This window comes from Nyctereutes procyonoides, unplaced genomic scaffold (genome assembly GCF_905146905.1).
Source record: "Nyctereutes procyonoides isolate TBG_1078 unplaced genomic scaffold, NYPRO_anot_genome, whole genome shotgun sequence".
Lineage (NCBI taxonomy): Eukaryota > Metazoa > Chordata > Mammalia > Carnivora > Canidae > Nyctereutes > Nyctereutes procyonoides.
Window position 1 is genome coordinate 9,614,516 of NW_026575132.1, and position 13,575 is coordinate 9,628,090.

Sequence of the window (13,575 nt, forward strand, 5' to 3'; positions counted from 1 at the left end):
GGATGGGAAAGATAGAGACTTGTCATGATTAAGAAGCAAATAACTTTATATACATCCTTAGGGAAAAAGATTCCCAAACCAAGGACAGCCCAGGTGGCTCAGCGGTTTAGTGCCGCCTTTGACCCAGGGCATGATCCTGGGGATCCAGGATCGAGTCCCACGTCAGGCTTCCTGCATAGAGCCTGCTTCTCCCTCTGCCAGTGTCTCTGCCTCTCTCTCTCTCTCTCTCTGTCTCTCATGAATAAATAAATTAAAAAAAAAAAAGATTCCCAAACCATAAATACTTCCCTCCCTCCAATCCAGGATAAAGTATAGGAAGGAGAATGAGAGAGTCTGGTTGCTCCTTTATTTAATCTGGATGGGTTGCAGTGTTTCTCTTTTTAAATGCCTGGTGTAAGTCTGCATGCCCATCAAAATAATACTAGTATAGAATTTTTGTGTAGCCAAGTTAATAGCAGCCATAGCTGCATTAATCTCAATTCCCTAATTCCTTCTCCAAAAAAATAATACAGAACAATAAAAAGAACAAATAAAACTATAGGAACCTCATGCCACCTGCAAAACTAAAAGAGAACTCCCAAACTTCAAATTATCATAATTAGAGAAATAAACACCAAACCTCAACAGTGTCTCTTGGTCCTACCACAAGTTGTCCTACCACAAACTTGCACAAAGATAAAGGGCAGTCTGGAAAGAATACATAGGAGAAAAGGATAACTGTTGACGGGCCTATAATTAATCTAAATAACCAGGACAAGGAGAAGTCTAGTCTTGTGCTAGACTAGTGGTAAAGAACTCTGGTAGATCAGAATATTTACTATATATTAAAAATTTTTTTAATGAACATGATTCAAGGTGACAATGTATGGAAACCATTGCTTCTAGAGGTATAGAAGGTAACAAGGGAATGGAAACACATCCTTTGGGGCTTGGTGAAAACAAAAGAAGTAAAAGGAAAGTTTAGGGTCAAGTTAGGGTAAAGATATCCAAAGCTGTAAAAATATGTAATCATTAATCTGTATCACACACACACACACACACACACACACACACTATCCATTAAGAAATTATTTCACTACAGAAAAGGGCACCTTTGAACTTGAAATCTTACAAATTATCCAAACTCTTTGAAATAAATAGGTGGAAATAGAATAAATATATATAAAGCTATTATAAGAAGACAACAGAAAAGAAGACCACTCCAGCTCTGATTTAAAAAAGTACCACTCCAACAACAACAACAACAAAATAACCCCAAAGCAGAAGAAAACAGCAACACAAACTCTCAAGTAAATTAAATATCCACAAAGAAGCTTTTGAGGATATGATAAATCACCTTAAACCCAAAATTTTAAAAACAAAATTCAATAATTGTAAAATAGAAATGGATGTTTTATAAAGGAAGAAATAAAAAGATTGAACCCAGGAAGAAAAAGACCAAAATTATCACAGAAATGAAGTATAAATTGCAAAGTTTTTGGAGGAAATAAAGTCCAGTGAAAATTTAATAAGTGGTGTTGAAAAAAGACAGGAAAATGCCAAGATAATGAAACAGAGATACAAAATGAAAAATACTTAGGGTCAGAGAGAAATGAAAGATGAAGAAGAAGCAACATACAAATAATGGTGGGACTTGAAGAAGACAAAATGACACTGGAACAGAACTATAGAAGAATATAGAAATCTGTATACCGAAAGGACCCATCAATTACATGGGAAAATTAAATCAGAATTATCAATTTCAAGATATAGATAAGTAAAACTATTGAGTTTCAAAGATAAAGAAAAATACCCAAGCCTTCAAGCAAAAAAAGATAAAGAAATTACAAGAATGAGAGTATTAAACTGACACCAGACAGCTCAAAAATGACACCCATGAAAGGCAACAACAGAAGAGCACTTTTTAAAACCTCAAGGAAAAAAATGTGAGTTAAGAATATTCAGTCAGGGGGATCCCTGGGTGGCTCGGCAGTTTAGCACCTGCCTTTGGCCCAGGGACTCCGGGATCTAATCCCACGTCGGGCTCCCGGCATGGAGCCCGCTTCTCCCTCTGCCTGTGTCTCTGCCTCTCTCTCCTCTCTCTATGACTATCATGAATAAATAATAATAATAATAAAAGAATATTCAGTCAACTTGTTTTTCAGGTACTAAAGCAAGAGGAAATGAACTTTAAACAGGAAAAAATCGAGGAATTTTATATATCTGAGCCCTCCTTGAAGAATATGTGAAAAGACGTTTTCTATCCTACCAAGTGACAAAACTTTATCAAAAGGACTGATGGTCAACATAAGAATGGATAAAGAATATGTGGTGTATATATACGATGGAATATTATTCACCCATAAAAAATAATGAACTCTTAACATTTGCAACATGGATGGATCTAGAAAGTATAATGCTAAGTGAAATAAGTCAGTCAGAGAAAGACAAATACCATATGATTTCACTCATGTGGAATTTAAGAAACAAAACAGGTGAACATAGGGGAAGGAAATGAATATAATAAGATGAAAATAGAGAGGGACAAAAACTATAAGAGATGCTGAACTCTAAGAAACAAACTGAGGTTTGCTGGAGGGGAGGTGGTTGGGGGAAGGGATAATTGGGTGATGGACATTAAGGAAGGCACCTGCTGTAATGAGTACTAGATGTTATATGGAATTGATGAATCACTAAATTCTACTTCTGAAATTAAAAAAGACTGATGGTGATAGTTCATTGATTGGTTCATTGTGATATAGGCAATAAATGGGGGTTAAAGGATAATGTTAAAATTGATAAATCAGGTAAGAGAAGGTTAAACAAGAAAGAACTCTAAGGGCTTCATAAAGGGTATAAATAAAAAGATAATCACAAGAATAACACAAAAACCTTCCTAAATGCAAAAAGAAATTTTAAAAATAAAAAGAGCAAAGGAAATGCATCATATACAGAAAGAAACCCAACAATTATAATATTACTATCATTATATAAAACATTTTTAACATGAAATGACGGTAGGACTAAGTATATGTCATATCAACCAATATGAATAGGTTTAATTTATCTGTTAAAAGAAAGATGTTTTCTTTTGGTTCACAAAGAATGCAGCTGGAAATAAGAAACCTGTCTAAATCAAAGTGACTCAGAAAGTCTAAAACTAAAGTAATGAGCAAAAGTGTGCTAGGTAAATGGAAACAAGAAAGCAGATGTTGTGATCCTGATGTCAAAGTAGAATATAAGACAAAATGCATTAACTGAGGCAAAGAATAAAATAAAATAAAATAAAATAATAAATAAAATAAAATAAAATAAAATAAAATAAAATAAAATAAAATAAAATAAATGAGGCAAAGAAGGACATGTTTTAATGTCACAATTCACTATGAATATATACCAGTTATGAATTCTGTTCACCAGACAACTCAGCAACACATAATGAAGCAAAAATCGTAGGGCATGCAAAGAAACACTAGAAATATGCTAGAAAGAAACATTAGAAATATGCTAATAGTAGGAAACTTAAATATACTACTTACAGTACAGATGAAGTAAACATATAAAATAAGAAAGGAAAATAAATAGATATGTAAATAACATAATCAGGAAGGTAGATCTTAGGGGTATATTTATTATACACCCTGAAAATAGAGAATACAATAGTAACAAAGAAGATAAAACATTTCAGAATAAAGTTATCAGAAAATGTGCAAACCTTATACAAGAAAAACTTTAAGGCACTCTTGAAAGATAGAAAAATGGACTTGAACGAATGAGAAGACATTCCAGAATGTTATAAAGATACTACTCTTCTCTAAGTTAATTTATAAACTTAACAAGTACCAACCAAAATACTAACAAGATTTTTTATGGAGCTAGACAAGTTGATATTAAAATTCACTTGGAAAAATAAACATGCAGAGATAGCCATGAAAACACTGAAAAAGAAAAGTTTATGAGAGGGGACTGGCCCTACCACTCATTAAAATGCACTGTAAGACTGGTTTTTTATCTAAGTAGTGGTGCATAAATTGACAAAGGAGTGGAATAAAATAGAAATTTACAGAAATAGATCCAAATACATATGGCAATTTAGTATGTGATAAACATGGTATCTCAAATTACTTGGGAAAAGGTGGACATTTTAACAAATGTTGGTGGGACAACTGGTTTGCTATTTGGAGAAAGATAAAATTAAAACCAAGTGTCAAACTGTAATCAAGAATAAACTCCAAAAGGACCAGGGATATAAATGTCAAAGCTGATATCATATAAGTACTAGAAGAAACCATGTATGATTTTCTCTATAACCTGGAGATAGGAAAAGACTTTCTAACTACGACTCAAAATTCAGACACAATAACATATATTGATAAATTTGACTATGTTTAAACATATTTTGAACAAAACAAAGAGAAATTCCTGTAAGACAATTTACACACACACAAACCTTTTTCACATATTTCTCAAAAATAGGAAAACATATTCAAACTCACTTATATATGGAATGCATATTAAATCAACCTTCATGGTATATCTCCAACAGTATGAATGTTCTATGCACAAAGTTAGTGATTATAGTATTATAATTGCAAAATATCAGAAGAAAACTAAATTCCTATACATAGGAGAGTGTGTAGATAAACTATGATACATCCATATAATGGAGTACTATGAAGTTATAGAAAAGAATGAGGTCATTTTCTATGAACTAATGTAGAGTGATTTCCAGGATATTTTATTAAGTGAAAAAAGACAAAAATGCAAGAATTTTGCTCATGTCACTTTTTGTATAAGAAAGAATGGGAGGAGCGCCTGGGTGGCTCAGTCCATTAAGCAGCGGACTTTGGCTCAGGTCATCATCTCAGGGTCCCAGGATCCGCCCCACAGTCAGGCTCCCTGCTCAACAGGGAGTCTGCTTCTCACTCTCCCTTTACCCTTACCCCCTGTACATGCACTCTCTTTCAAACAAATAAATACAATCTTTTTTTAAAAAAAGAATGGGAAATGAGAAAACCTACATATATCTAATCAATTGTACAAATAGAAGCATAGGAATGAATCATAAACAAAAAAACTATTAAGATTAATTGCCTACAGTTGGCCCCTGTATTGGCCCCTGTATACCTACAAATTTCTGTTGTTTCAAACTATAAGTGTGTGGTAATTTGTTACAGCAGCAATAGGAAACTAATGCAGGCACTTTGGAAGTAGGAGAGAGAAAGGAAGAGTGATGCTTTTGAATATATGCATTCAGAAAGTTTTGACTTTTGAAATTAATGTTTCCCATACTAAAATGCATAGGTGAGTATAAACATACATGCATATAAAGATAGGGGAAAAACTAAAACTATATACAAGTAGACATAAGTAAACCTAACCATAATTCAAATGAATATTGTGGTCAGCCACTTTGAATAGAGGGGAGAAAAATTCATGAATCTAAGGAACTTTATTTTTTTTAAAAGATTTGTTTATTTATTTATTCATAGAGACACAGAGAGAGAGAGAGAGAGAGAGAGAGGCAGAGACACAGGCAGAGGGAGAAGTGGGCTCCATGCAGGAAGCCTGACGTGGGACTCGATCCTGGATCTCCAGGATCACGCCCTAGACTGCAGGTGGCACTAAACCGCTGCGCCACCGGTGCTGCCCATCTAAGGAACTTTAGATCAAAGTATGTGACCACATCACCTCAAGCAAAAGATTAAAGCAAGAATAGTAAACAAATCTTCAACTCTAATTAGTCAAGTTTTCAGAGTTATGGATTAGCAATTCTGAAATTACTTTCTGTGCAGTCTAGGACTGACAAAAAAGTAAATATATTGTAGTTGGTAGGAACCAGATTCCTCACTTTTGCTATGGTTATATACATTGGAAAGGAAAATGGTAGAATGAATCTTTTTTTTTTTTTGGCAGTGGAAGTATCAGTGCAAATGGATGGTTTTTAAGACAGATAAGGTAATGGGTAGAAACAGTACATGATAAAGATAGAAATATGGATGTTTATGTACATGCAGGTATGTATATATAAAGGCATGTCTATTTTCAAGCTCTGTCTCTTTAGAGAGCCTAGAACTAATGACACCCCAGTAGCAGTGGGCCCACCAAGTGCCAGATTTTTGGTTTCTAAATCCATTCTGCCCATTTTTTAGTAAAAAGAACAAAACTTCTTGGTGAAACTGCTGATTGATTGCAGGGCTGGGTCTGAGAAAGTACAAAATGAGCCAGGGGTTGGCCTCCAGGAGGCTTGTGTCTCTTCCTCCCCCACACTGCCTCTCTGGCTGCCCTTTCATCTTTCTCCACGTTAATGTTCACCAGGGTTCTGCTTTCTACCCTTCTTGTGCTTCTACACGCCGTCCCCCCCGTAACTAAACTCCAGCGATATCTATTACTGTTCACTGCTGACTCCCAAATCCAAATATCTCTTGGAGTTGCATGTTTTATATCTGTGTGCCTGCTGGACATTCCCACCTGTATATCCCGAGGGGATTTCAAACAGAACTCATTATTGTCCACAACTGCTGTTCCTTTGCATTTGCAATGAGGAGTAGAAGGAATAATGGGTATGTTGAGCACAGGTGTGGATGGAGGTCTTCTGGGACCCTCTCCAGCAGCCTGGGGGATGTCCATGTGGAGGGAACTCTGGAGATGTGGGCTTTGGGGCCCTGCAGTCTTGGATGGAGCATGTTAATGTTAGTCTATTAGTAAAGCTAGTGAGCACCACAGCTGAGTTTTCAAGCCCTCCCCAAGCTTCCAGTTTATATGGTTCAGATTTTATCATAGGAAATCTTTTTTTTTTTTAGATTTTATTTATTTATTCATAAGAGACAGACAGAGAGAGACAGAGAGGCAGAGACACAGGCAGAGGGAGAAGCAGGCTCCATGCAGGGAGCCCGATGTGGGACTGGATCCCGGAACTCCAGGATCACGCTTCGGGCCGAAGGCAGGTGCGAAACCACTGAGCCACCCAGGGATCCCCTTATCACAGGAAATCTTGAGTAAAAAAGATGTTCAAACCTTTTTGGAAAAACCTGTGGAGGCCCAAGATAGAGATTGGGAAGTAGACCCAACCCCAGTTTCTCAATGTAGCCCAGCATGGGGACCAGGGAGGAGGCAGTGAAAGAGCCCTTGTAAGACCTGCTGGAGATCATCCAGCCAGACAACCAGTTAGATGAGACCCTTGGGTATTTTATCCCTCCCCCAGAGAAACCTGCCTGCCACACGTACTTAGACCTACATCAGAAATAAGAATGCTTAGTGCTCCTGTTACATATTCCCTACCCCTGCCTGAAGCAAAGAAACAGTGTTGAATCATTTTAAGTCTCTACTTGCCATAATGTATGGGAATGGATTGTTTGCTTGTCTTCCTTATCCCTTAAGAGGATTTGCCTCATCCACCATCACTCCTGGCATAATGCCAGGTGCAAAAAGGACTTAAGAAAAGTTAATCAAAGAAAAGAGGTGACTGGTAAGCCGGTAACACAAGTAGGCTTGCATGATGAATGCCATGCCTTGAAACTGAAGTAACAGAATGGTCGCGGCCAGACTGCCTGGGTTCAAATGCCATCTATACCACATACTAAACTTTGCAGAAGTTACTTAAATTTTTGTGTCTCCATTTCCTCAAGGAAACAATAGTATAACAAGGAAATAATAGTATCTACCACATAGGATCACTGTGAGGATTAAAAGCATAAAAAGGTCTTGACACAGTGCCTAGGACATAGTAAATGCTTGATACATGTTGTCTGTTATGATTATTACCTATCCCTAACCTGGCACAGCAGGAAGTCTTTTCAGTAAAGAAAATAGAAATAATTATTGTAATACAGTAACATAAAATACTGAAATGAACCTTTGTCATTCTTTTGGCTGCCCAGCTCAAAAGCCCTTCCTGAGACTAGATGGAAGGCAGAGATGGCCTCTCACTAAGACACTACAAAAACCATCCCCAGGCTGAATGTTCAGGACTCCCTTCCAGCTAGAGTTTGTAGCATATGATCCAGGCTTGACCCGTCAGACACACGCAACTCAGGCCTAGCACCCGGAGCTAGTGGTGCCAGACAGAAGGGATGGAGAACTTGTAGCAGTCATGCCCACTTTCTCCAGAGGTAGCAGCAGTGGCCATCCCAGTGGTAGCATGCAGAGCCGCTGATGGCTATGTAAGATCCGCAGTATCCTCACAAGACTGCGGCTGGCTCTGTTGCCAAGGTCCTCTTGTTCCTGTTTTCAAGCTCACATCTCTATCCTCTCCAGAAGTGCTTTAAACCACCCACTGTTCTTTTCTGCTTTCTGCCAGCCTTAGTTTTTCTTGGTGTAATTCAACCTGCCAGATTGATATAGATGATCAGATCAGATGGTTTAATAAAATGTAAGTCCACTATTTCTACTTTGTTTTATTTGTTTATTGATTTGCAGTGTGTCTTCTACTCAGCTCCTGTTGCGGTCTATTTTTCTAGATGATTTTGTGGTGTGGGGGTGTGAGTGAGAACAATCAAATTTTAATTGACTGGAACCTACCCTTGGAGAAAATCAGAAGACTAATGAGTGTAGGAATAAAGGAAAATGGAGGGTGAGAAGCAAAGTCCACAAAATGGAGTGCCTTGTGCGGGAGAGTATCGTAACAGAACTGACTTCATTTAATTTAATTGGTTTGCTTTATAGATAAGGAGCCCAAAACAAAGAACACACAGCTAAAGTATGTTCAAGATAAAACCAACTCTATCTTCACACTCTTACTCCAGGGCTCCTGCCTCTATCCATTCTAAGAGGCAAGTGACCTAAAAGCAAGCTCAGATCAGGTTATATTCAGTTCAATTAATTATACCTTTTAAGTTTATGGTTGCTTATGAAAAGAATTTACACTATCAAGAGCTTTTTACAATTTACAGAGCACTGATTAAGTTCTCTCAACTGCTCTGAAATAAGATAATCATCACTTTTTAAAACAAGGTGTTGGGGGCAGCCTGGGTGGCTCAGCGGTTTAGCACCACCTTCAGCCCAGGGCGTGATCCTGGAGACCTGGGATCAAGTCCCACCTCAGGCTCCCTGCATGGAGCCTGCTTCTCCCTCTGCCTGTCTCTGCCTTTCTCTCTCTCTCTCTCTCTCTCTCTCTCTCTCTCTCTCTCTCTCTCCCTCCCCCTCCCCCCTCTCCCTCTGTCTCTCATGAATAAATAAAATCTTTTAAAAATAATAATAAAAAATAAAACAAGGTGTGGTATTTATGTCTTGAAAAAGTTTGTAACGTTTCTTTTACCTGTGGCTGTGCCCCCTTTTCTATTTCTTTTGGTGTTGAAGTTGTAGCTACAAAATAAGTCAAGAGGAAAGCAGTATTAGCATATTTGAACAAAATGGTCTGCTGGTTGGAACCATCATAAAAATATACTGGATGTTATTAACCTCCATATTACAAATGAAGAAGCAGAAGCGCAACGAGATTATATGACTAGGCCAAGATTAAATAAACACTAAATGGCAGAGCCATGACATGGTTCATTTAAAAAACATATTAACATATATTGAGCATTTAATGTGTCAGACTGGATAAACAAGATATAGTGGTAGTTAATCCCTAGATCAACCAGAAATTTCTATAACCAGCATATTACATTCTAAACCACTTTTATGGAAGTTTTTTACTGAACCATAAACTAATGTTAGCAGCTGGCCAATCAATAAATACTCTTCTACTTACACAAGATTCATGTAGCCAGATCTCTTTGGTCACAGACTATGAAATATACTAAAAAGGTCTAACTCAGAATCATACTTTACATGATTTTTCTAGATTCTCTAAAGTAAAATGGAAATTTGTGATTCTCAGATGTCCCCCAAATGAACAAAACATTGACAAGAATATGAAGTTGACTATATCACTGTATATAACCAATCATTAAGATCTAGATTTATTTTTTTTAAGATCTAGATTTAAAAAGCTATTTTCAACTTCAGTTGTTTCACTCTAATGTCGTACAAAGAGGGAATTTTATTGTCAGCATAGTTTTTCCAAGTGTTTCCACAGATTATGAAAGTCACTCGTCAGAGGAAAACTAAGCTAATTTACTTGGACATAAAGAGGATAATATATTTTTTAATGTAGTTGCAAATAACGAAAAACTTTCCCTTTCCACGTTTCATAATGCCGTATTTATTTTCTTCGGGTGATTGATTCCTTTGACCTGGCGTTGTAGGTTTTCACCATTTAACCAGTCCAGGAGCGAGCAGACCTGCCCTTTCTCACTGATGCTATACCAGATGCTCCCAGATCAATGACAAGAGGGGAAACACTTTATTTTTTCACAATTAAAATAAGAATTGTAGATTAATACACAGTGATCATGCATGGGAAGGAGTGAGATACACACTTTTATTGACTGTAAAATGGAATTTAAAGGAAGGTTTGTGTTACTTGTTGAGTTGAAATAAATCCTTTATACTGGGGGAAAAAAAAATCTCGTACATCTAGCTGAGCCAAACCATTTGTATTAAGACCTAAATACTGAGACCCAAGGTTTTCAAAAAAAAAATTTTTTTTTTCATTGCTGCTTTTCCTTGAGCAAGTTGAAAGAAAAATGGGGCGTGCTTTTAAGTGAAAACTAAAGATCCTGGCATCATAATGCAAAGATGACTGCCACGCCTTCCGGACATCTAATAGGGGTGTGTCTGTTAAAGGAACGTTTCCTTTGGGGTCAACGCATCAGCAGGCGCTACAGGGCAACCTGCCGGGAGCCGTCCTCGGGTCCCGAGTTGCCCCAAGCTCTCCTGGCCACGCCCACCCCGTCGCTCAACTCGCGGTCCCGCCCCCTTCCACCTCCCACCTCCTGGTAACCGCGCTCCTTTGCGCGGCCTCCTGGGCATCTGATTGGTCGGCGTGGTAACCGCTAACGGCTGCGGGGTTTAAACCGAGCGCTCGCCGCCGGCGCCGCGCCTCAGGAGCTGGGTGCTCGTCGCCCCCGTGCCGGAAGGGGGTAAGTGCGGGGCCCTTGGCGCGGCCGCCCGGCTGTGGGGGAAGACCCGTGCCTTTCCCGGCCGGACCCCCGGCCCTGCTCGCCCGTCTCCGGTCCGGCGGGCCCCGCGCGGCCCGTGGTCCCGCCCACCGCCCGCCCTCCCTCCGCCCTCGGACCGCTCTGAGGGCCTCTCCCCGACTCCCTGGCTTGGCCGTGAGTGGCGGCCTCTCGTCCCTTTGCGCCCGGCTCGCGACGGGGACGGGGACGGGGACGAGCGGCCAGTTAGGTCAGCGTCTTGAAAGAAGGGGCTTCCGTCAGCGCCCTGATTTTTAAGAACATTTTCTACCTCATCGTTGTGAGCACTCGCTCAGTAACTGCTGGGTGAACGTTAGAGACTGCTTACCCCAAGTTCTTTTCTTTCTTTCTTTTTAAGATTTTATTTATTTATTCATGAGAGACACAGGCTGAGGGAGAGGCAGGACCCCCAAGGGAGACCTGACGTGGGACTCGATCCCGGGTCTCCAGGATCAGGCCCTGGGCGGAAGGCGGCGCTGAACCGTTGAGCCACCCGGGCTGCCCTCCCTCATTTTTTTTTTTTTTAGATTTTATTTATTTATTCATGAGAGACACAGAGAAAGAGAGAGAGAGGGAGAAGCAGGCTCCCTGCAGGGAGCCCGACGTGGGACTGGATCTCGCGACCCCGGGGTCACGCCCTGAGGCGGAGGCAGGTAGATGCCCAACCGTCGAGCCACCCAGGCGCCCCTGCTTACGCAAGTTCTTGGGGGGAGCCCTCTCCGTTAGGCTCTCTACAGCCAGGAAGGCCGGCTCAAGGCGAACGGGTGATGGAAGACTGGGAAACTTAGAACTTGCGCTGGGTCTCCATGGGCAGGTAGGGTTTCGGTAGGGAATAGGAACGACAGTTTCTCTACCTGACGGATCCGATTCAGGAGAACCGAATTAGGAGCTTAGTATTTCTGATGTAGAGTTAGCCGGGATGCTGGAGACCTGAGCTGCAGAACAAATAATAAAGAAGGCCTGTTAGCGAGGGCTGTATGCCTAGTCCTTGGGCAGCCCCGGTGGCTCAGCCGTTGGGCGTGATCCTGGAGACCCGGGATCCGGTCCCACGGCGGGCTCCCTGCATGGAGCCTGCTTCTCCCTCTGCCTGTGTCTCTGCCTCTCTCTCTTCTCTCTCTCTCTCTCTCTCTCTCTCTCTCTCTCTCTGTCTGTCTCTCGTGAATAAATAAATAAAATCTTTTAAAAAGATATATGCCTAGTCCTGTACTAGACTCTGTATGTACATTGTTGGTTCGTTTAATCCTTACAATGAGATGCTCTTACTATTACTTTGTAAGTCTGAAAGTTGAGACTTAGAGATGTTAAGATAACATAGCTATGAAATGTTAAAACTGGGATTCCCAACACAATCTCAACCGCTGTTCATAACGCCTCACTTTTGATGTTAAGTCCCCCTTGAATGGTAGGTACTCCAGTGGTCTGCCTAGGTTCCTTGAGTGTTACTTAGTGGGGCTGTTAATGTGCAGGGTGACAGGGCAGTGTTAAAAGGAACACTGATTTTCTGGCTTGAGCATTTGGGTGGATGATTGCTAGTGCCATTTATTAAGTTAGGGAACTAAGAACCAACTTACTGGGCAGGACAATTAAGTAAAATGAGATTTGATCCTTCAGACTGGATTTTTTTTTGGGGAGACACACAAGATTTCTATGTTAGTATCTCTTCAGAGGTGTGAGATGCAACCATTTGTTGGGAGTTTCTGTATGTGCCTGCCTTCTATCTATGGAATATGTGATCTTTGATTTTACTTTTTTTTTTCTTTTTGGCAAAACTTTTATTTATTTTTTATTTTATTTATTGTATTTTTTAAGATTTTGTTTATTTATTCATGAGAGGCACAGAGACAGAGAGGCAGAGACACAGGCAGAAGGAGAAGCAGGCTCCATGCAGGGAGCCCAACATGGGACTCCAGGATCACGCCCTGCGCTGAAGGTGCGCTAAACCGCTGGGCCACCAGGCCTGCCCTTGGCAAAACTTTTAGAAGAAACATTGAGCCTTAGCATTGTAAGGTTTCTAGTTAAACTGCCCCATTGCCAAAAATTCTTCTAAAACTGTCTTCTCATTATTTGTTTGACATCTCCCTATCTTCTGCTCAACATTTGCAAAGGAGACTCATTCCAGTATTGGTCAGTTTTTAGTATTCATTTATTCATATTTTTACAAATGTTTATCCAGTAGCTAATATATGCCAGGCACTCTTGACACACTTAGGGACAGTAGCAAACAAACCTGACAAAAATCCATGCCCTCATGAAACACATTTTAGTAGGAGAAGACAGAATAAAATAAGGAAATTATGTGATCTTATAACAGACACCTATAAGCCAATGATGAAAAATACAGGAAGTGAAATAGGGTCGGGTGTGCAATTTTAAATAGTTTGGTCTGTAAAGGCTAAGAAAGTAACATTTGAGTAGACTTGAAGCCACTGAGTAAGTAAACCCTGTAATTATTTGGAGGAAGAGTTGAAACAAAGGGGGGAAAAAGGAATATAAAGTTTCTGTAGTGGGAGTATGCTAAGGTAGTGTGGCTGGAGCTTAGTGAGAAAAGGAAAAGAATGGTGAAGAGGTCAGAGAG

At 39.8% G+C, this 13,575-nt stretch overlaps 1 protein-coding gene across 6 annotated transcripts in view; it reads left to right on the plus strand.

The window, feature by feature from the left end:
* Positions 1–13,575, plus strand: part of SGO2 (shugoshin 2) — a 61,895-nt gene that overhangs the window by 4,260 nt on the left and 44,060 nt on the right. For 2 of the 6 annotated variants that reach the window (XM_055345471.1, XM_055345477.1), the window contains exon 1: positions 10,859–10,946. The exons of 1 other annotated variant lie outside the window; for it this stretch is intronic. The gene's annotated coding sequence lies outside the window, so the exon portion shown is untranslated. Of the gene's footprint in view, positions 1–10,858; positions 10,947–11,160; positions 11,212–11,571; positions 11,654–11,676; positions 11,815–13,575 lie in introns of those variants that run through there. 3 more of the 6 variants (XM_055345476.1, XM_055345474.1, XM_055345475.1) reach the window with 3 other exon arrangements.